The following is a 21,795-nucleotide window of genomic DNA, read 5'->3' on the forward strand; positions in this document are numbered from 1 at the left end:
GAGAATTTTGTTTACGATTCAGACTTCGAGTATTGGAACGTTTGGGGCTCGAGGAAGGACTGCTTTTAAAGGCTATAGCAATGGTTATTTGTGTTCTCAATGGTGTTCTTCTATTTTTATTGGTGATGCAGAGTTATCGTTAAGCTTTAGTCATGAAAATATCGATATAATCTTTGAAACTTTCACTAGAACCTTTTAGGAGTGGACGAGCGAAAGACGAAACATTTCAAGGTACTAGACCCAGTGATTCTCCTGCTTGTGATGGGTGCATACAGGTTCTCTCTCTCTCTCTCTCTCTCTCTCTCTCTCTCTCTCTCTCCGTTCCTGCTATTCGCAAATGTGTTTATTGTTATTAAGAACACAAAACTTTAAGAGAAGGTGCAGAAAGGCCGAGTGTACAAGTGGCACTTTAAGACAGTAACCTAACGCCGCCCTCTATCGGTGAGTTTTTGAACTAATTTGGGAACTGTACTGCTGCCTGTTGACTCTGATTTTATTCATTTATTTTACTTATTCACATATATACTTAGGTACTTAGCCCTCTACTTGTGTACCGTGCCAGCATTGTTCCATATGTCTTTCTGCACTGGCCTGCCTGCTGGAGTGAGTTTAAGAGGGTGAGGGAATTACATATTGTAGTTCTTACGTGTAGGATGTACCATTAATAACACATATGGTAAATTTATCTACACATGTATTTTGTTTATTTATGTATTTTTTATTTTTTTTATGAGGTGTTACTAACTAGTATCTTTTTGCTATTTCACGTTAAGTTTATTTATTTGTTTTCTCGTCAACGTCATCTGGTAGCGAAGATATTTCTGTACTGTGCTTTTGTTCACCCATTGCACACCTCCGTTATTCGTAAACGCCTCATCTTTTTGTCCAAACTTCTTTTCACAGATTGTAGTGAAATTTACTTGTTTTCTTATTCCACAGTTTTCGTGATCCTGGTGACAGCAAGGATTATGTGTACGAGTATTTAAAATCAAAGAGCGTTCAAAACCCAACTAATCTTAATGAGTGGCCTTAGTCTCAGTTTTTTTTTGGCTTTTAAATCTGTCTTAAAAAAAAATATGGTGTGGTTATTGTGAGAATGTAATATATAGTGTGTGTTGTGTTAGAAAGTGAATCTCTCTCTCTCTCTCTCTCTCTCTCTCTCTCTCTCTCTCTCTCTCTCTCTCTCTCTCTCTCCTCTCTCTCTCTCTCTCTCTCTCTCTTTCTCTATCCTAAACGAATCATGCGGCCCAGTCTTAACGAAGTGTTTTCTCCCATTCTCTTCTTCTTCTTCTTCTTCTTCTTCTTCCATTTGGTGCTGTAAACGTTCTATTCTTGCTGAAATTTTCTTTTTTTCCCCTTCTTTCCCTCCTCCTTTCTCTACAAACATTATGTAACTTCAACCTTCTTCCAGAGAGAGAGAGAGAGAGAGAGAGAGAGAGAGAGAGAGAGAGAGAGAGAGAGAGAGAGAGAGAGAGAGAGAGAGAGAGAGAGAGAGAGGACGAAAAGAGCTCTTGATAAGGACAGACTTGACTCGCTGGATGGAAATTTTTAGGGAGAAAACGAGAGAGAGAGAGAGAGAGAGAGAGAGAGAGGAGAGAGAGAGAGAGAGAGAGAGAGAGAGAGAGAGAGAGAGAGAGAGAAAGGTCAATTCCCCGTCGCTTTCAAAAAAATTTATAGACGAACTTTACTACGTACACGATGAGAAATTTCGTTGTGTCCCGCCTGTTGTACTCTGAATTAGGTTTCATCCCCAAGGCAAATTTATTATTCCCGCGTTCCTTGGCAGGGTTTTTGAGAGTGATGTGGTGAGCATTTTTCATTTGTGGCATGTTTATTACTGCCGTGATCGTCGTAAATATTAGCTTTATAACAGTGCCACTATCACCAATACCACCATCACCACCACCACCTAGAGAGAGAGAGAGAGAGAGAGAGAGAGAGAGAGAGAGAGAGAGAGAGAGAGAGAGAGAGAGAGAGAGAGAGCAGTATAACACCCATCATCTCAAGTGTAAAAGAATAATTTGTTATGTAAATTTGGCCTATGAAGACTTGAACGGTGCAATACATTTCCTTCACCGCCAAACGAGGGAGCAATGGAAGAGGTCAGCGCTGGAGAGAGAGAGAGAGAGAGAGAGAGAGAGAGAGAGAGAGAGAGAGAGAGAGAGAGAGAGAGAGAGAGAGAGAGAGAGAGAGAGAGAGAGAGAGAAGTGGTGAGGGACGGAGGTCAGCGTTGGCGGGGAACCAGAGAGAGAGCAGGAAGGAGAGAAAGGAGGGAAGGGAAGGTGGTGAGGCGGTGTACTTCCTGTCAAGATGTTGAGGAATGGAAACGTAGGAAGAGTCAGAAAAAGGAAGAACCGTATGTCAAATTCTGTTTTCCTTTTTTCTTATACTATGCGAAGGAAGGAGAAAGGAAAAAAAGGAAGAGAAAGGATGGATTTAAAGAGGATTGTGGGAATAAGTGATGGGATATTAAGACCCATTGTAGATATTAGAAAAAAAAATAAATATAGGGAAATGTTAACCATATATCAAGTTTAGTTTTCCTTCTTGCTTATACTACGTGAACGAGGAGGGAGAGAAAGGAAAAGGAAAAAAAAAGTAAGGAGAAAAAGAATGAATTTAAAGAGGACTGTGGAAGTATTAGATATGATATTAAGATAAATTATGAATGTAAAAAAAAATTTTTTTAAACATTTATCAACTTTTGTTTTCCCTTTTCATGTACTAAACGAAGGAGGGGGAAAGAAAGAAGGTAGGGGAAAGGATGAATCTAAACAGAGATGTGGAAATAAGTGATAGGGTACTGAAACCCGTTATGATATCAGAAAAAAGAAAAAAAAACGAAGAAAAAAAACAGTAAGAAACAGAGGAAGAACAGTATGAATTTAAACAGGGACGTGGATTTAAGAGAGAGGGTATTGAAACCAGTCATGGACCTTCCCCTTATAGAATGCTAAAATGAGTAAGGATGTTAGTAAATTTAAAAACAAAGCTTGAATATGTAAAAAAGCATATAAAGCTTATATTCACTCAGCCTGGTAACCTCATATTGCTGGGGGTACCAAGAAAAATAGAAAATCATAGCTAGATTTTCTCTTTCTTTTACCACACGAACGAGAGAAGCGAGGAGGGAGCAGAAATAAATAAATCAATGAATAATAGATTAATTTAGGGAGAAGGATGAGAGTAAGTGAAAGTGAAGACCAGGTAGTGATATGAGGGAAAGGAAATCGTACGCTATAGATTTTCTTATATATTTTGTGAACTAGAGAAAGGCAAAATAAATAAATAAATAAAAATCGAGAAAAGAATGAAAATATGTGGGAGCTGAGGTCAGTTATTGATATGAGAGAGAAAAAAATAATTCAAATTTTGTCTCCATTCTTAGAACACACGAAAGAAACGAGAGAAAGAAAGAAAGAAAGAAAGAAAGAAGGAAGGAAGGAAGAAAGGAAGCAAGGAAGGAAGGAAAGAAGGAAGGAAAAAGAAAAAGAAGAAAAAGGAGACACTGGAAGGGAAGGATGGAATGAAAAGGAGAAAAAGAAAGAAAAAAAGGAAAGAAGAAGAAGAAGAAGAAGAAGAAGAAGAAGAAGAAGAAGAAGAAGAAGAAGAAGAAGAAGAAGAAAAAGACGCAATGAAAAGGGAAGGAAGGAAATGAAGAAAGGGAGACAAAGATAGAAAGAAAGGAAAAGAAGAACAAGAAGAAAAACAAGAATACACAATGTAAAGAAAAGATGGAAATGAGGAAAAGGAGAAAGAAAAAAGAAGAAGAAAAAGAAGACAATGAAAAGAAAGGATGAAAATGAAGAAAAGGAGAAAGAAAGAAAGAAGAAGAAGAAAGAATAAGAAGATAATAAGGAGGAAGGATGGAAATAAAAAAAAAAAAGAAAAGAAAGAAAAAAGAAAAAGAAAAAGAAGACATAATGAAAAGAAAAAGAATGAAAATGAAGAAAAGGAGAAAAAAGAAAGAAAAAAAGAAAAGAAAAAAAGAGGAAAAGAGGAAGAGAGAAGAAAAGGAGAAGACACAATGAAAGGGAAGGATGGAAATAAAGTAAAGAAGAAATAAAGAAAGAAAGTAAGAAATAAAGAAGAAGAAGAAGAAGAAGAAGAAGAAGAAGAAGAAGAAGAAAAGAAGAAGACACAATGAAGGGAAAGGATGCAAATGGGAAGAGGAGAAAGAAAGAAAGAAAGAAAGAAGATGAATAAGAAAAAAAAAAGACAACGCAATGAAAAGGAAGTACGGAAATGAAGAAAAAGAGAAAGGAAGAAAGAAAGAAAAGAAGAAGCAGGAGAAGAAGAAGAAGAAGAAGAAGAAGAAGAAGAAGAAGAAGAAGAAATAACAGACATTAAAAGAGATTGAACGAAAATGAGTTACAGGGAGTTTAGATCAATAATTATCAACGGAAGGGGAGGAGAGAACGTGAAATGCATAGGGTACATCTTGGTGATTGAATAAGACAACGAGAAAACAAGAATAGGCGCCATTGTAGTTGTCAAGGTGGATCAGAGTCAGTTTGCCGTAATTTGATCATGAAGTGTTGGACAGTTGAGGTGATAATCGTTACTTAAAGACTTTTGGGGGAGTTTTGTAATATTTTATTTTTATGTATTAGGAACATCGACCTATAAATAGAGAAAAAAAAAGAAAGAAAAAGGTGAATAAGTAAATGGAAAAAGAAAATAGGTAAAGCTAGATCAGTTAATTGTTAAATAAGTAGTAAAAGATTATTTCATTCCCATCTACACACACACACACACACACACACACACACAGATCCTGTAGTACGGCCACTTTATTTTCTGAGCCGTCTTGATTATTCCCCTTTCTGCAACAGTTGAAGTCGTAGGCAGGTGCTTTTGAATCGATTTCGAACGGAGCACTCCGAACCACAAATGAACCACACACTGGTTCGATGGTCCCCTTATCATCATTTCCCATGAATAATGAAGAGGATAAACAAAGAGGAGAGACAGATAACATAGTAATACCTGACGTCTGGTCGCCGCCACACAGACCAAACGCTCCATCAGTCATCACGCAACTGTCCGCACGCACCAAACTTTTGCACGCATTTATTTTTGCTTCTATTTACACGGCTGGACTCGGGCCAATGGCAGCGCGATGAAATGAGGCGAACTGCAGCCCCGCCATAGAGATAATACCCGCCGTATATAACAAGATCCATTTTACTTACCGGCCTCACATGTTACTGTCTGGGGAAAGAATTCGCCATGGACAAATATAGAAGCCAGTAGGAGTTTGTGCCAGGACTCACCACTGAATGACGAAGGAATGAAGGCTGTCTGATGTCTGCGGTACACGGGGTGGGGTACAAGAGATGATAATGTGAAGTACTTGTGAGTCAAAACTTAACATGAAAGGGAAGCTACGGTACACGGGATAGATTACGAGTGAGAAAACGTGAAGTACCTGAGAGTTTAGAACAGTAGTGAGTGACGAAGGGGGGAAGGCACGGATTGATGTCTGTAATACGCGGGATGGAGTACGAGCGATGGTGACGTGAAGTATTTCAGAGTTAAGAACGTAATGTGAGAGGGAAGCTGCGGTACGGTACACGGGATGCGACTGAGGAAAGATAGCGTGAAGTACTTGTGAACTAAGAACATTAGAACATAAAAAACCGTCAGAAGTCATCAGGCCTACGCAAGCTGTCAAAATACGATCTCAGTTCATCAGTTTATTAGAGTTACTCCTGAAAAAAAAAAAAAAAATGTAACACGGCTTCTGAAACCTATAGCAACTACTATTTCCACTTATCCTCATCCGTAAATTTCTCTAATCTTATAGTTCGGTGTTGCAAGGTGGCAGTCAGTACGGGGAGTCACAGTGAGGAGGACGCGACCATCACAGCCACGCCTCTCCTCAGGGACTGGAATGGTTCACAGGGACCCGTAAAGCAATTTGAAGACGTGAAGTATGAACATAGGAACGTAAGGGACGCTCCGAGAACCCATCAAGTCTATTCATGGCAGTCCCTTTATGTGAGAGAGAGAGAGAGAGAGAGAGAGAGAGAGAGAGAGAGAGAGAGAGAGAGGAGAGAGAGAGAGAGAGAGAGAGAGAGAGAGAGAGAGAGAGACCTACTTACTTGCCCACTTACGTACATAATATCCTTAGCTATTCACTTATCTAATCTTCCGTTGCGATCACGACTAACTGTATTGGCCTTTGTTGTTGTTGTTGTTGTTGTTGTTGCTGTTGTTGTTGCTGTTGTTGCTCTTGCTGTACTTATTGTATCCTTCATTTTTTTATTTTACTTTCTTACTTTATATTATTATCTTTTCATAGTTTGAGTTTCTTAGTTGGAGTCGGAGGAAGAAGGGGGAGGGAGTGAAGGAAAACGGGGGTACATTGGCTGGTAGTGGCGGTGGAAATATATTAGGTAAGTAAGTCCCCACCTCGATCTGGTATCGCTGCGGCCTTCATATTTTGCTCACCAGAAACAGTTATCGTTATTGGCGCTAACATAACAGTCGCTCTTCTTCGATACCCCAAGATTCTTTATGCCGGCCCGGGGAAGAGAGAGAGAGAGAGAGAGAGAGAGAGAGAGAGAGAGAGAGAGAGAGGAGAGAGAGAGAGAGGAGAGAGAGAGAGAGAGAGAGAGAGAGAGAGAGAGAGAGAGAGAGAGAGGCAGACACACATACACATATCCCCCTCTTATACGCACCCAAACACACAGGAAAGCGAGACAGACAGACGGGTTTGACCAAGGAGGACACTCACGCACTCATTCACCCATCCACAAATATCGCCCTCACCCACTAAACACACACCCACACCTCCCCACCCAGTACCCCAAACACCCCACATCACACACCCAATCACCCCCCAAAAAAATCCACAATCCCCATCCCACACACACATACACACACACACACACACACACACACACACACACACACACACACACACACACACACACACACACACACACACACACAACACACACACACACACACACACACACATATACCCCTCCCAATCACCCAGACACCCTCCACACAGTCCCACATTACCACACAAACATCACACATCCCACCCAATCACTCAAACAGCCCCCACTCTAATGACACGCATCTATTCATCACCCTTGCCCTCCGATCCCCACGCAAACCCAAACAGCCCAACGCGAAGGCAAACCCATCAGTCTGCACACACATGTAAGGGCAATACACAGGCACACAAACAGGCAGCTGTGTGTCCGGGGCATCATTGGCAGCGGCAGGTGTTTGGCAGCGAGTTGAGGTAAACACGTAACTCACCTGCCGCGCGCCACCAGCTCCGGACACCCTCGTTAATTAGCCCAGCCCATTGCACTGCCTACACTGCCTCGCTATCTCGGACTATCGGGTGGTAGCGGGTGTCCTCCTGCCCTCCTCCTGTCCTCCTCTCCCTCGGTTTAATGTACGTATTCACCAATTGTTTTCTGGTCAACTCGTTTTCTTTGTTCCTATTTTTTTTTCTATTTTAATGGTTGACTTCTTTAGTTTTCTGGTGGACTGTGTGGGTGTTTTTTTTTTGTGGGGGGGGGTTTTGGGGTCAGGGTGTGGACTGTTTTAGCGGTGGGTGGATGGGTGTGAAAGAGTGATGTGTGTGTGTGTGTGTGTGTGTGTGTGTGTGTGTGTGTGTGTGTGTGTGTGTGTGTGTGTGTGTGTGTCGTTGTCTCTTTGTCTCTCTGTTTCTCTGTCTTTTCTTTTTGTCTTTCTCTGTTTCCGTGTCTCTCTCTCTCTCTCTCTCTCTCTCTCTCTCTCTCTCTCTCTCTCTCTCTCTCTCTCTCTCTCTCAGGTAGTTATGCCAATAAGGAAAATGACCAATGAAGAAAAAAGTCGAGAAGAAAAATATACACGAATAAATTACCCAAAGGAAAAAAAAAAAACAGGAAAAAAAGCAAAGGGAAAATAAATGTCCAAAGGGGTGAGGGGAAAATATAATAATCATGGTGTATTCTCGCTTCTGGCAAGGGAAACCATTATAATCTCTTTTACTTACCCAGAGTGATGGTTCTTCCTTGGCCTTTGAACCCCCCACTCCTCCTCCTCCTCCTCCTCTTCCTTTTCCTTCTCCTCCTCCTCCTCCTCCTCCTCGTCCTCAGTGTATCTTTCCGCCCTGGTGGTGGTGATGGAGGTAGTGAATCTGACATATGATTAAAACGCGCCTTTCATCTCGGTGTGGGTGGAGGAACTTAACGAAAGGTGGTTGGTGGTGGTGGTGGTGGTGTGTTTTTTTTGTTGTTGTTTATGTTCTTGTGTTGTTTCTTGGTGGTTTTTCTTTTCTTTTTCTTTTTCTTTTTTTTTGTTGTCCTTTGTCTCATTGTTGTTGCTGTTGTTGTTAGGTTAGTTGTTGTTGTTGTTGTTGTTGTTGTTGTTTTGCTGTTCTTGTAATTGTTCTTCTTGTACTTCCTCTTCTTCCTCCACTTCTTCCTCCTTCTGTTTTTCCTTTGTATGCCTCCTCCTCCTCCTCCTCCTCCTCCTCCTCCTCCTCCTCCTCCTCCTCCTCCTCCTCCTCCTCCTCCTCCTCCTCCTTGCATTTATCACTTTCTTTCCATTCTCTCCTTCCTCTCTCTCTCTCTCTCTCTCTCTATTCCTTTCCATCCCTTTCCTTTCTTTACACTGCTTTTCCCTTATCTTTCCTTCCCCTTCTTTTGTATCTGCACCACCAACATCACCACTACCACCACTATCACCACCACAACCATCGCCTTCCGCGCCAGCACCGCCTTGAGAGTTGTCAGACACGTCCACCTCACGTCTGAGGTTGGCGGGTGCACGCTCCTCAGCTTCTTTCATGTGCCTTAATTGCTACAGGACGCAGTTAGTGAATGTTTTGCCTCCCACTTCAACATGAACTCGGGCGTGCTGAAGCTGTGGAGTCGTTCAGGTTGTGGTGTGTTTTATTTATTTTATTTTATTTTATTTTATTTTATTTTATTTATTTATTTATTTATTTTATTTTTTTTTTGTTTTGGGTGGGGGTGTGGTGTGTAGTTAGTGGTTTTGCTCGTAGACAGACAGACAGACAGGCAGACACACACACACACACACACACACACACACACACACACACACACACACACACACACACACACACACACACACACACACACACACACACACACACACACACATGCTGACGCCAATACACTGAATGAAGAAGACAGAAAGGTTTACGTAAAGTGTTTTTAATAGAAACTACTACCACTACTACTACTACTAACTACTACCACCACTACTAATTCACTCATCAGTATCTCCTACCCAGCAATTCCAGACCACTCCACGCAGTCAAACTTATCTTCCTCTTTCTCTCTCTTTTCTCTTTCTTACTCGTATTTTATCCAGCCATCTGTCTACCGTGCTGTTCTTTACCATCCCCACACAAGAATGGCTTCGTAGATCTCTCTCTATGCAACCAAACTTCTTATACCTCTCTCATCTCATCTCTCATCTCTTTCTTACTTGTACCTTATCCAGCCATTCATCTACTCCTGTGCCTTTCTTTACCCTCCCTCACAAAAGGCTCCTTAGATCTTGAGCATCAGACAGGCGCCACAAAAACCAATCGTATGGAAGACTCGCTGACAGGGGCTTCCTCTCTCATCGTCCTTCTGTTGACGTTTGGGCTGCCGAAGAAAGGCCAAGCTTGGATACACACCCTCGCTCCTCCCAGCTTGTCGTCTAGAGAGAGAGAGAGAGAGAGAGAGAGAGAGAGAGAGAGAGAGAGAGAGAGAGAGAGAGAGAGAGAGAGAGAGAGAGAGTTGAGGGGCGGGGAAATTTGGTCGAGGATGACACAGGGAGATCTCTGGTAATGCTTTCTCATATTGTTGGTTGTTTTGTTGTTTTGTTGTTTTGTTTATGTTCCTGAGCTGTTGTCAACTAGAGGTGTGTTTATACTAACTGTAGATCCCTTAGTCTACAATCAGTCCTCCTTGCCTTTCTCCCCGAGTTAAGGAGTGATGGGTGTGGGTGAATCTTCGCCTTTGCTATCCCCAAGCCTCTTTACATAGGACAGTGCATGTAGCCTATCACCCTCGCCTTTACGTAATATCAGTTTTCTGTCACGTTGGAGTTTACACACACACACACACACACACACACACACAAAATCATAAGAGCGAACAATATTAATCTAAGTGTTCATTCTTCCTTTGTGTTCCTTTGCGTTCCTTTTGTGCTCCTCCGCCAGCCAGACCACCACTGCGGCTGGCAGCTCCACACAACCACACCACGTTTCGTAATCGGGGAAAGCGGATGATTGCTAACGGTGAAGTATTTCCTGACCTGAGGCAATATCGATTCTTTTTTATTTACCCTTTTTTCTCTTTATTATTTTCTTCTATTTCATTTTACTTCTTGTGCGTGTGCGTCCCCCTGCTACGTAACTCGGCTTTCCCTGTCGCGGCCGTGGATAGATACAATGTCCTGAGGGCGAGGTATAGTATAGATCTTGGCTGGGAGCGAGGGCTCAGCTGGCGAGATGTGGTGAATACTCGGCAACGTGCGTCGGTCACCCACAGTTCACACGTCCGCTGAAGGAAGAGAAGAGATTTAGGACTGAATAGAGGTGAACAGGGAGAGAATAGATAGTGTGAGATGTGATTAAATGAGCTGAGTAACCGAGCACGTTGCATCGGTCACCCACATTTCACGCCTCTGCTGAAGGAAGAGGAGGTACGAGTAGAGAGAGAATTAAGACTGAAAAGAGGTGAATAGGAAGAGAATAGAGAGTGTGAAATGTGATCAGATATGCAAAGTAACCAAGTACGTTGCGTCGGTCACCCACACTTCTACTGGCTGTATACAGTAGAAGGAGAAGATACGAGGAGAAATTTAAGACTGAAAAGAGATGCATAGGGAGAGAATAGACAGTGTCACATGTAACTTAATGTGATGAATAACAGAGAACATTGCACCGGCCTCCCACAGTCAACAGTCCACACCTCTGCTGGGCGTATACCACTGGGAGGGAGGATACGAGGAGAGAGTTATGAGTGAAAAGAGGCAAATAAGGAGAAAATAGACAGTGTGAGATGTACTCGTAGTTTAATGTGATAAATACCAGAGAACATTGCATCAGCCTCCTACAGTCCACAGTCTGCTCTGCGTGCCTTACCGCTGGGAGACGAGGAGTTCCTAGCTAAGATAAATGGAGGAATGGAAAGTGTTGCATAGGTAGAATATAATAAACGGTGTGAGATATGATTAAGTGTGATGAATATTCGACTAGCATTGCGCCGGTCAAATACGGACAGTCCACACCCTCCGCTGGCTGTGACGCTGGAAGAGGAGGAGGAGGAGGAGGAGGAGGAGGAGTTGCTAGCTAAGATAAATGGTGGATTGGAAAATGTTGCATAGGGAGATTTTAAATGATGCGAGATTATGAATACCTGAGGAACTTACACTTGATCATCCACACCTCTGCTAGGCGTACTGGTAAAGCGGAGGTGCAAGGAGACCGGGCTAGACATGGAGGAAAGAGGAGAGAGAGGGAGGGATAAGCACTGGGATGATTGGGGATTGAGAAGAAGAGATGGAGGAACTGAAAAAAAAAGGATGGTTAGAAGGAAAAGAGTAGATGGAGGAATAAGCACTAGGGTGGTTGGGGAGAAAGAAGAGAATAGGGAAGGGAAGAAGAGGAGAGGCAGGGATGATGAATAAAAAGAGGTGAAGTAGAGAGAGAAAATAAACAGTGTGAGATGTGATCGAATGTAGGAGAAGGAGAAGAGGAGATGGAGGAATAAGCACTGCGGTGATTGAAGAGGAGAGGGAAGGGAAGGAGAAGAGGAGAGGGAGGGGTGAGGAATAAAAAAAAAAAAAAGGTGAAATAGAGAGAAAATAAACAGTGCGGCATGTGATTGAATGTGATGAGTACCCCTAGTAATGATGCATCGCTCACCCACAAATGTACTGGAAACGCAAGAAAAGCAATATGAATGTTCTCAGCTTGAATTTATTATCATTTTTTTTCATTATTATCACTACTTGCTTTTATACAGTACATACATGTGAGGCATACACAGGTAGAATTTAAGGTAAAATTAAGATCAGAGGTGAGGCAGCAACGTCGTTAAAGGTGACGTAGATTGCAAAAAAAGAACTAATAAGAGATAAAACAAAAATAAAGAAGGAGAAGTGGAGAGAGAGATGCAATAATGATGACGGAGGAAAAGAGAAACATGGAGGAAAAAACGATGCATTGCGGGAAGGGAGAGAGAGAGAGAGAGAGAGAGAGAGAGAGAGAGAGAGAGAGAGAGAGAGAGAGAGAGAGAGAGAGAGAGAGAGAGAGAGAGAGAGCATCAGAAAGAAAGCAGACGTGAGAAATGAAGTAAAAGAAGACGAAGAAGAGATTAGACAAGGAAAAATTGATGCAACAGAAAACACGGGGGAGGAAGATGTACAAAGAGAGGAAAAGATAAGAGACGGGAAAAAAAAAATAGTAAAAGAGCGAATGTGTGAGGCGGGGTTGAAGAAAATGAAAGGAGAAGGAGGAGGAGGAGGAGGAGGAAGAAGAGGAAGAGAAGGAGGAGAGGGAGGGGGAGGGAGAGGTGCAAGAGGAGGAAGAGGAGGAGTTGGAGGAGGAGAAAAAGAAACACACGAAGAAAAATATAAATGAAACAGGAGAAAGAAGAGATAATCAAACATAGAAAGTGAGAAGAGAAGAAAAGAAAAACGAACTGGAAATTAAAATAGAAGATACGAGAGAAAGAGATATAGATAGATAGATAGATAGATAGATAGATAGATAGAGAGAGAGAGAGAGAGAGAGAGAGAGAGAGAGAGAGAGAGAGAGAGAGAGAGAGAGAGAGAGAGAGAGAGAATAATGCAGTAGGAACATGACACACAGTAAGGAAAGGGCCAAGAAAAAACGTAAGGCGGGAAGATACGAGAACCAAACAGCGCCACTTCTTTTGCTGGCCACGCCTCCCGCAGCCTCCGCCACCTGCCTGGGGTCACGGCGGCTGAAGACCATAAGACCATATGCTGAAACGCTTCTGCCTGCACCCTTACTACTTTCCAAAGGCTCTAGTTGAAGCTACACTGGTTTCTAAGGGTGTTTTTTTTACGGTTCTAGTGACGGAAACACTCTTGAGAACCCGGGTAATTATCTCTGTGGTCTTTGAAAATAGGCGTGGTGAAGTGGTTTGGGATTTGAAGGATGTTTTTGTGGTTTTGGTGATTTATTAACAAGATTTCTTTAATATTGATAGGAAGAACAGCCTCGAGAACCCGGTCTTTGAAAATAGTCGTCGTGGTAAAGTAACTCAGGTTTTTAAGTGTGTTTTTTTAATGGTTCTATTGACACATTAGCAAGATTTCTACATTATTAAAAGCAGAAACAGTTTTGAGAACTCGGATAATCTTCTCTGTGGCCTTTGAAATGGTAGTGATGAAGTGAATCAGGTTTCTAAGTGTGTTTTTTCTTTACGTTTCTGTTGACAGATTAACATGATTTCTACATTATTAAAAGAAGAAACAGTCTTGAGAACCGGGGTAATCTTCTTTGGCCATTGAAAATAGTCGCGGTGGAGTGGTACAGGTTTTTGAGAGTGTTTTTACGATTCTAGTGACTGATTAATAAGCTTTCTACATTATTAAAAGCAAAGTATTGAGAACCCGACGAATCTTCTCTGTGGCGTTTGAAAATATTAGTGGTGAAGTGGTACAAGGTTTAAAAGATGTTTTTACAGTTCTAGAGACAAACCAACAAACTTCCTACACTATTAAAAACAAAACCTGTCTTGAGAACCCAGCTTATCTTCTCTGTGGCCTTTGAAATACGCGTGGTGAATTGATGGATTTTTGAGGATGTTTTTACGGTTCCAGCGACTGATTAATAAGATTTCTACATTACTGATAGGACAAACAGTCTTGAGAACCTGGTCAATCATCTTTCTGGCCTTTGAAAACAGTCGTGGTGGAGTGACACGGGTTTTTAAGGGTGTCTTTTCTGGTTTTGATGACTGTTTAATAGACTTTCTACATTATTAAAAGCAAAAAACTGTATTGAGAATCTGGCTAATCTTCTCTGTGGCCTTTGGAATTAATCATGGTGAAGTGACGGATTTTTGAGGTTCTATTGACTAATTAACAAAATTTCTACGTTATCATAAGCAGAAACAGTCTTGCTAACTCGGCTAATCTTCTAGTGACTGTTTAATAAGCTTTCTACATTATAAAAAGCAAAAACTGTATCGAAAACCCTGCTAACCTTCTTTGTGGCCTTTGAAAATAGCCGTGGTGAAGTGACTCAGGATTTTAAGTATATTTTTTTTACGGTTCTATTGACAGATTAACAAGATTTCTACATTAACAAAAGGGCAAACAGTCTTGAGAACCCGACCAATCATCTTCGTGGCCTTTGAAAACAGTCGTGGTGAGAGAGCAGAGCGTTGCAGAATACGGGGCTGAGACTCCGAGGAACCAGTGGCAAAGTTTGGACCATCGCGGAAGACGTTACTCGGTGCTCGCCTCCCGCCGCCGCCCGCCGGAGGAAGCCCGTCAGACGCTTTATAATTGGTTGTCCCATGAACCCTGCAGCTCGCTTCCCTCCTTAACTTAAGCTTCCTCAGGCTGGGTCAGGTTGTCTTTCTCCTTCCGTCCATTGTTCATCGTCCCTCGTCCCTCCTGTGGTCTTTTCCCTATTCTTCCTGGCTTCCTTTTCTTTTTTTTTTCTTTATATGGGTTTTACGTCTGTTATTCTTTGCTCTCTACTTTCTCTCTCTCTCTCTCTCTCTCTCTCTCTCTCTCTCTCTCTCTCTCTCTCTCTCTCTCTCTCTCTCTCTCTCTCTCGCCTCCGTGTTTTCTTTTTTCTTCCTGTTTTTTTTTTTTTAACCAGCTTTTTTTTTTGGGTTCCTTCGTTTTCTTTGCCATTCTTTGCCTCGTATGATCTTGCTCTGCGCTCTCTCTCTCTCTCTCTCTCTCTCTCTCTCTCTCTCTCTCTCTCTCTCTCTCTCTCTCTCTCTCTCTCTCCCATGTCCTTTTTCTCTATTCTTTCTGTCTTATGTTTGTTTTTTTTTTCATCCATACAGGTTTTCCTTACTTACCTTGCCTGCTTTACTTGGTTTTCGGTCCTGTGTAGGTCAGCCATTCTTTTGCTTCTTTCTAGGGTCCCGCTCTCTGCTTTTTCTTTTTTCTCTCTGTAGCATGTTCTTTCCTCTCTGCTTCCTCGTTTCCTTTCCTTAGCATTTTTTGCTTGGTCAGATTTTGCTCTTGTCTTTGTCTGTCATTCTTTGCATCGTTTTAGTTTACTTGTAGTTCTTTCAAGGTCTTTTTCTCTGTTTTTTTTTTCTCTTTCTATCTCCCATATTCTTATTTCTGTGGTTCTTCATTTTTTTTTTGTCGACTCATTTTTTTTTTTATTTAGTTTCCTCCTGTCGATCTTTCCCTCATTGTAGTGAAGTTCTCTTATTGCCTTGTTCTCTGTATTCTTTTTTTTTTTCCTTCTATGTTCTTTTTTTCTCTATATTTCCTTGCTTCCTTTTCCTAAGCGCATTTTCGTTAATCAGTTTTTTATTTCTGTCTTTCGCCTGTCATTCTTTGTCACATTGTAATATAGTTCTCTTAAAGTCTTGCTCTCTTTTTTTCTCTTTTTTTTTATTCTCTTCCTATGTTCTTTTCCTCTCTGCTTCCTCGCTTCTTTATCCGCAGCGTTTTTTGCTTAATTAATTTTCACTTCTGTCTCTGTCATTCTTTGCTTCGTTCTTTCAAAGTTGTGCTTTTTCTCTTTTTTTCCTCTTATGTTCTTTCCTCTCTCCTTCCTCACTGCTTTCTTTTCCTCAGCATTTTTTTTTTTATTTTGCTTATTTAATTTTCACTTCTGTCTCTGTCTGTCACTCCTTTGCCTCGTTTTAATAATTTAATTGTTCTCCATCTTCAGTTTTTTTTTTCTCCTCGTTTCTTTTCTTTACCTCCTCGCTTTCACTTCTGACCAATTTTTTGTTCTTTTTTCCCACTTCCGCTACTGTCTATCATCCTTTGCTTCGCTGTAGTAGTATATTGCTCTCCATTTATTTATTTTCTTTTCCTCCCATGCTTTTTTTTTTCCTCTCTCTTTGCCTCGTCGCTTTCATTCCCTACCGATTTTTTGTTCCTTTTTTTTTTCCACTTCCGTTCCTGTCTGTTATCCTTTCCATCGCTGTAGTGGACTTATACCTGCGTCTGCTCCACTTTTTTTTTTTTTCCCGCCACTTCCTCGTCTCATGTTCTTCCCCCCCTGTCCTTCTTCCTCGCTTCCTGTTCATGTCGTTTTGGTTCCTCATTTTCTTTATTTTCTTTCTTTTTTTTTTTTCCCTCGTACTACTGACTGCTTCTGTCTGTTTTCCGTCGCTGAACTACACTCATGGTATTCACAATCTTTTTTTTTTTTTTTTTTTACGTATTTTTTTTTCTTTTTACTGCAATTCTTCGCTTTCTTTTTCCATTCCTTCCTGGTTACTCAGTTTTTCTTTTTTTTTTTCCTTAATTTGGTTGTTGTGTTTGCTATCCTTTGCTTCACTAGTATATTTCCTGCGTTCATTATCATCTCTTCTTCTTCTTCTTCTCCTTCTTCTTCTTCTTCTTCTTCTTCTCTTTCTTTGCGATTATTTTTTGCTGTTTATTTATTTATTTTCATTTATTTATTTATTTTTTAACCTCCGTGTCTCTGTCATATGTTTTCTTCCGAATGCGTTCGCTTCTCTTCATCTCCTCTATTCTTTCCCTTCCATTGTGCTTTCCTTCTCTTGCACCATTTTTTTTTATTTATTTATCCATTTTTTTTTTGTTTCCTCAGTTGCTATTCCCATGCCTCTATTTATCTTTTGCACCATCGCCTCTATTCTTCCCGTACCTCTCTCCTCTTCCTCCTCCTCTTCCTCCTCCACCTCCTCCTCTTCTTCCTCTTCCTCTTCCTGTTATTCATCAGCAAAGTTGAGGAAAAGGGTAATTGAAAAAGTACTTCCATCAGGGAAAGTTGAGGGAAAGTATCTGGAGGAAAGTAGTTCTTGTTACGGAGACTGGAGAGAGAACTGGAACCTCCTCGCGTGTCGTGGGTCTTACGTACACAGCATCGCCCTCCAGTCTGCGCCCTCCCTTCCTTTGAGAACCAGTTTCTTCCTATTTGTCTTTTAAATTTCAGCGATTTTAAGCTTAAACGCGTTATTTCTTGTCCTGTCCTGATTGCTGACTCTGCTGATTTTGTTAATGTCATCTCTATGTTACTAATTTATATTTCTTCTTCTTCCCTTCTTTGTTATCAAGCTTGGGCCCTTTGTTTTTTATCCTATAATGACTAATTACCCTAATGATTTTGTTAATGTCATCTTTATATTATTAAAAGACCTCTATTTCTTCTTCCCTTCTTCGTTATCAAGTTTGAACTCTTCATTTCTATTCCTGTCTTGATTCGTGACAATGATAATTTCGTTTACTATTTGTCACTTTCATACAATTTACGATCCACAGAATTTGGTTTGTCATCCTTCTATCATTAATAAACATATTTTTTTTCCCCCTTCTTTCTTATCAAGTGTGAACCCGCTATTTTTTGTCCTATCCTGAGTACTGACACGAGGATTTTCTTTGCTGTGTGCCGCTCATGTATCACTTAGGACTCAAGATTTTGTTTGTCACCCTTACATCACTTGAAGGCCTCCACCAAATCTCCTTGCACCTCTTCCTCTCTTCTTTCCTCATTCTCTTCCTCCATAGCACAGCACACGTCTCCTACACCCCTACACACTTCCACATCTCTCTCTTTCTCTCTCATACAAACTTTCTTTCTCTTCTACATCCATTCCTTCCTCCTGCACCCTTCTCTCACCTACCACCCTCCTTCCTTCTCTTCGTTCTTCCATTCCTCCTTTTATCCACCATCATTTTTTTCCTTCTTCCTTTCCTCCTTCTTTCTTTCCCTCTATCTACACCTTCCCTCCTTCCTTTCCTTCATCTCTCTGTTCCTCCTCCCCCTCCCTCATTTTTTTTTACTCCTTTCCTTCCTCTTCATTTTTCCTGCATCCACTTCCTCCCTCCTCCTTCTTTCCCTCCCTACCTACCATACATAGTGTCCATATCTTTACCATGCCTCCCTCTACACAACATTCTCTCTCTCTCTCTCTCTCTCTCTCTCTCTCTCTCTCTCTCTCTCTCTCTCTCTCTCTCTCTCTCTCTCTCTCTCTCTCTCTCGTGTGTGTGTGTGTGTGTGTGTGTGTGTGTGTGTGTGTGTGTGTGTGTGTGTGTGTGTGTGTGTGTGTGTGTGTGTGTGTGTGTGTGTGTGTGTGTGTGTGTGTGTGTGTGTGTGTGTGTGTGTGCAGCAGCATGACCTGAAGGTGGAAATCGTCTTCCTTACTTTTTTACTTTCTCCTTGACTTGCAAGAAAACGCCACGGAGGAGAGGAAAGTTTGCTCCAAGAGAGAGAGAGAGAGAGAGAGAGAGAGAGAGAGAGAGGGAGAGGGAGAGGGAGAGACGTGTTTAAGGAGCAGTTTTGGCAAGACGGGCTCGTCCGCGGCAAGAAAATTATTTATATATTATGAAAATGTGAACCCAAGAATGTGTGCATGTATTTTCTCTCTCTCTCTCTCTCTCTCTCTCTCTCTCTCTCTCTCTCTCTCTCTCTCTCTCTCTCTCTCTCTCTCTCTCTCAGCAAACTCCTGAAAAAAAGAAAAGGCTAAGAACAAAAGGAATAGTGAGATGAGGGTAGGTCTTATGATATTTCTCTCTCTCTCTCTCTCTCTCTCTCTCTCTCTCTCTCTCTCTCTCTCTCTCTCTCTCTCTCTCTCTCTCTCTCTCTCTCTCTCTCTCTCTTCCCCCTCAATTTTTATATAACTCCGGAATGTACGTTTATTCTATTTCATTTATCAATTTGTTTATCTATTTATTTTATTTTATTTATTTTTCCACTATTCAGCATCTCTTGGCCTCGCTTGGCTTACTCGCGTTCCCCATCTCGCCCGTCTTTCTTGCCGCTGGGAGCAGACTGAGCCCCTTGCGCTGGGACGTAACTGTTGTGACGAGTCTGCTGGCAGCTGGCGCAGAGCAAACGGGGCGGGACGGAATCAGCGGTGGTCAATGGAGGGAGGAAACGGAGAGAATAAAAAAAAAAGAAAAAAAAAACAGGGTAAGACGAAGAAAAATTTTGTGATACACAGCTAAAGACATAGATAAAGGAAAAATAAAAAAAAGGATAGTTTGACATAAAATGACTGCATTAAATGTGGTTGGAAGTATATTAGTAGGAAAAGGGGAAAACAAGGAAAATAAGATGCACAGTTAAAGAACGACTTCGAAAAAAAAAAGAGTAGTTTAACATATAATTGATTTATTATTTGAAGTTGTAAGCATGTTAGCAAAGAAAGAAGTGAATTTTCTCGGAAGTAGAGGGAGATTTGTTAGCCAAAACAAGAGATGAAAGGACTTTATAGGAGATGGTTTGAGAGAGAGGGCAGAGGTGAGTGGAGATGAGGCAAAAGACTGAGACTTATGCAAAAGATCAGTGAGGAACAGCGACCTTATATGAACATGGGAGAAGCTACAGAAGAAGAGAGAGAGGTTTGTTATATATAAGGAAGGGAACAAAATCAGGGAAATAAGGCGAATAGAAGCTTTAGGATACACACAACTAGAGGACTTGAAAAAAAAAAAGTAATTTAACACGTTGTTTATATGCTGCTGTTAGTATGTGCATTAAGAAAGAGGTGAATGTTTTGAAAAATAGAGGGATATTTATTAGATATAAGAAAAGGGGGAGAATCAAGGAAAATACGACGAAAAGACACTTTGGGATACACACAGCTAGAGAACTTAGAAAAAAAAAAGGTAATTTAACCAGAAAAGAGTTGTTTAAATGAAGTTGTAAGTGTATTAATATAAAAAGAAGTGAGTTTTTGTACTTAAAAGTAGAATAAGGTTGAATAGGTATTAGGAAATTTGAAAGGTATGTAGAAGAATATGATTAACTACTGAACTGACTGACTGACTGATTGATTGACTGACTGATTGATTGACTGATTGGAAGATATCGTAATATAAATAAAAAAAATTCAATTATCTTTCTTTGCTTTATGGGGGTCGCCTTTCAACCATCCACTTTTTCTCTCTGGGGGTTGAAAGAAGCGAAGGTAAAGAGCAAAGTGAGAACGCAGAATATGGAACGGGTTTCTGAGTAGAGAAGGCGAGCAATCTGATAGAAAGATGAGGAGAGATTGGATTCCTTGTGTGTGTGTGTGTGTGTGTGTGTGTGTGTGTGTGTGTGTGTGTGTGTGTGTGTGTGTGCGTGTTATAGGTGGAACATACGGTATCGCTTATAACCTAACGTCTTTTCTGTGAGATATCAAGATTTGGGACGATGGCTTTCTAATGTTTTGACTTATTAAGATTTTGGACAGTATCTTTTAGTGGTCTGACCCGTTGCCTATCGCATTAAAATAGTGGCATAGTCCTTATTGCCATTCCACGTAGAGGCGACTATCATACTGTCACCTAAGAACATAAAAAAAAAATAAATAAAGAGAAAAAGGGAAGGTGTAAGAAGCCGTCAGTCCTACACGTGGCAGTCCCTGTATGAAACATTCCTATCATTTCCACTACCATCCTCTTCCATAAATTTGTCTAATCTTCTTTTAAAGCTCCCTAATGACTCGGCACTAACACCCTACTGAGTCTATTCCTTTTTATCTTTCCTTCTTCCTGCACTACCTCAAAAATCCTCAGTCGTGGGGTTTAACTTAATGCAAAAGAGAGATGATGAGGCTTATATTTTTAGCCATTCCTTCCCAACAAGATTAATGTCTCTGGGAAAATAGGGTCAGTGGCCTCTCAGTGCTTGCAGGATGGGGTCTCGTATTGCATCAAATTGGTTCCGCTCACGTGCATTTTTCCTTCATCGGTGAGGGGTGCATTTCCACGGCCAGGAAGGAGCTGATCTGCGTGGGCCGGGTGATGCACGGCTCGCAGTTACTGATGCTCAGAGTGACGCTGCTGGTCTTTTGGGGGCCAGTGTCTGCTTCTACCTTACTCATGGCTGCTACTGACGAGGTTAAGAGAATGAGGTGCTTTGTCTTTTTTTTTTTTTTAATATGAGAGGTTCTGGCCAAGGGTAACACAAATCAAGATAAAAAAAATGTCACACTAATGCGTCAGTTCTTAAACAGAGGTCAAAAACGAGAGAAAAAAAAAATGGAGGGTGGATGGTAATTCATGGCTTGCATTTCTGATACTTTCCTCTGACCATGACGCTCCTGGTCTTGTTGGTGTGTTGAATCTACTCTCACATCACTCACTGTTGCTGCTGACGAGGCTGTGACGGAGGCCGAGTTCGTAGAGGGCGGGTGACTGAAAGCTCGCATTTCTGACAGGCAAAGGCGATGGTGCTGGTTTCTTTTGCATGATGAATCTACTACATCACTCATTGTTGTTACTGATGTGGATGAGGGGACGGGAGGTGTCTAGAAAGGCTGGAGATGCACGGTTGGCATTTACTGATACCCAAACTGACCGTGCTGGTTTGTTTTGCATGGTGAATCTACTACATCGCTTATTGCTGCTACTGAAGACGATTTGGAAGGCTGAGGTTCAAGACGGGAAGTGTTTTGGAAGGTTGGATGACACGTAGATCTCATTGTACTGGTAATAATCAAAGGTGACTGCGCTGGTTTGGTTGGCGTGATGTATCTACTGTACTCATACATTACTCATTGGTGCTACTGACGAGATTGTGAGGAAGGGAGGTGTTCTGGAAGGGCGGATTTTACACAAGCTCGCATTTTACTAGTATACCTCGCTGATGGTGACGCTGCTGACGTTGTT

The 21,795-nt window shown here is 41.4% G+C and overlaps 1 protein-coding gene across 1 annotated transcript in view; it reads left to right on the plus strand.

Annotated features, from left to right (window-relative positions):
• Window positions 1–302: 302 nt before the first annotated feature.
• LOC135110895 (putative neural-cadherin 2) overlaps window positions 303–21,795 on the plus strand; it is a 165,265-nt gene continuing 143,772 nt past the window's right edge. Inside the window, exon 1 of the mRNA XM_064023524.1 lies at window positions 303–441. The gene's annotated coding sequence lies outside the window, so the exon portion shown is untranslated. The remainder of the gene's footprint in view (window positions 442–21,795) is intronic.

The sequence above is a fragment of the Scylla paramamosain genome, chromosome 2, assembly GCF_035594125.1.
Source record: "Scylla paramamosain isolate STU-SP2022 chromosome 2, ASM3559412v1, whole genome shotgun sequence".
In the NCBI taxonomy this organism is placed as follows: Eukaryota; Metazoa; Arthropoda; class Malacostraca; order Decapoda; family Portunidae; genus Scylla; species Scylla paramamosain.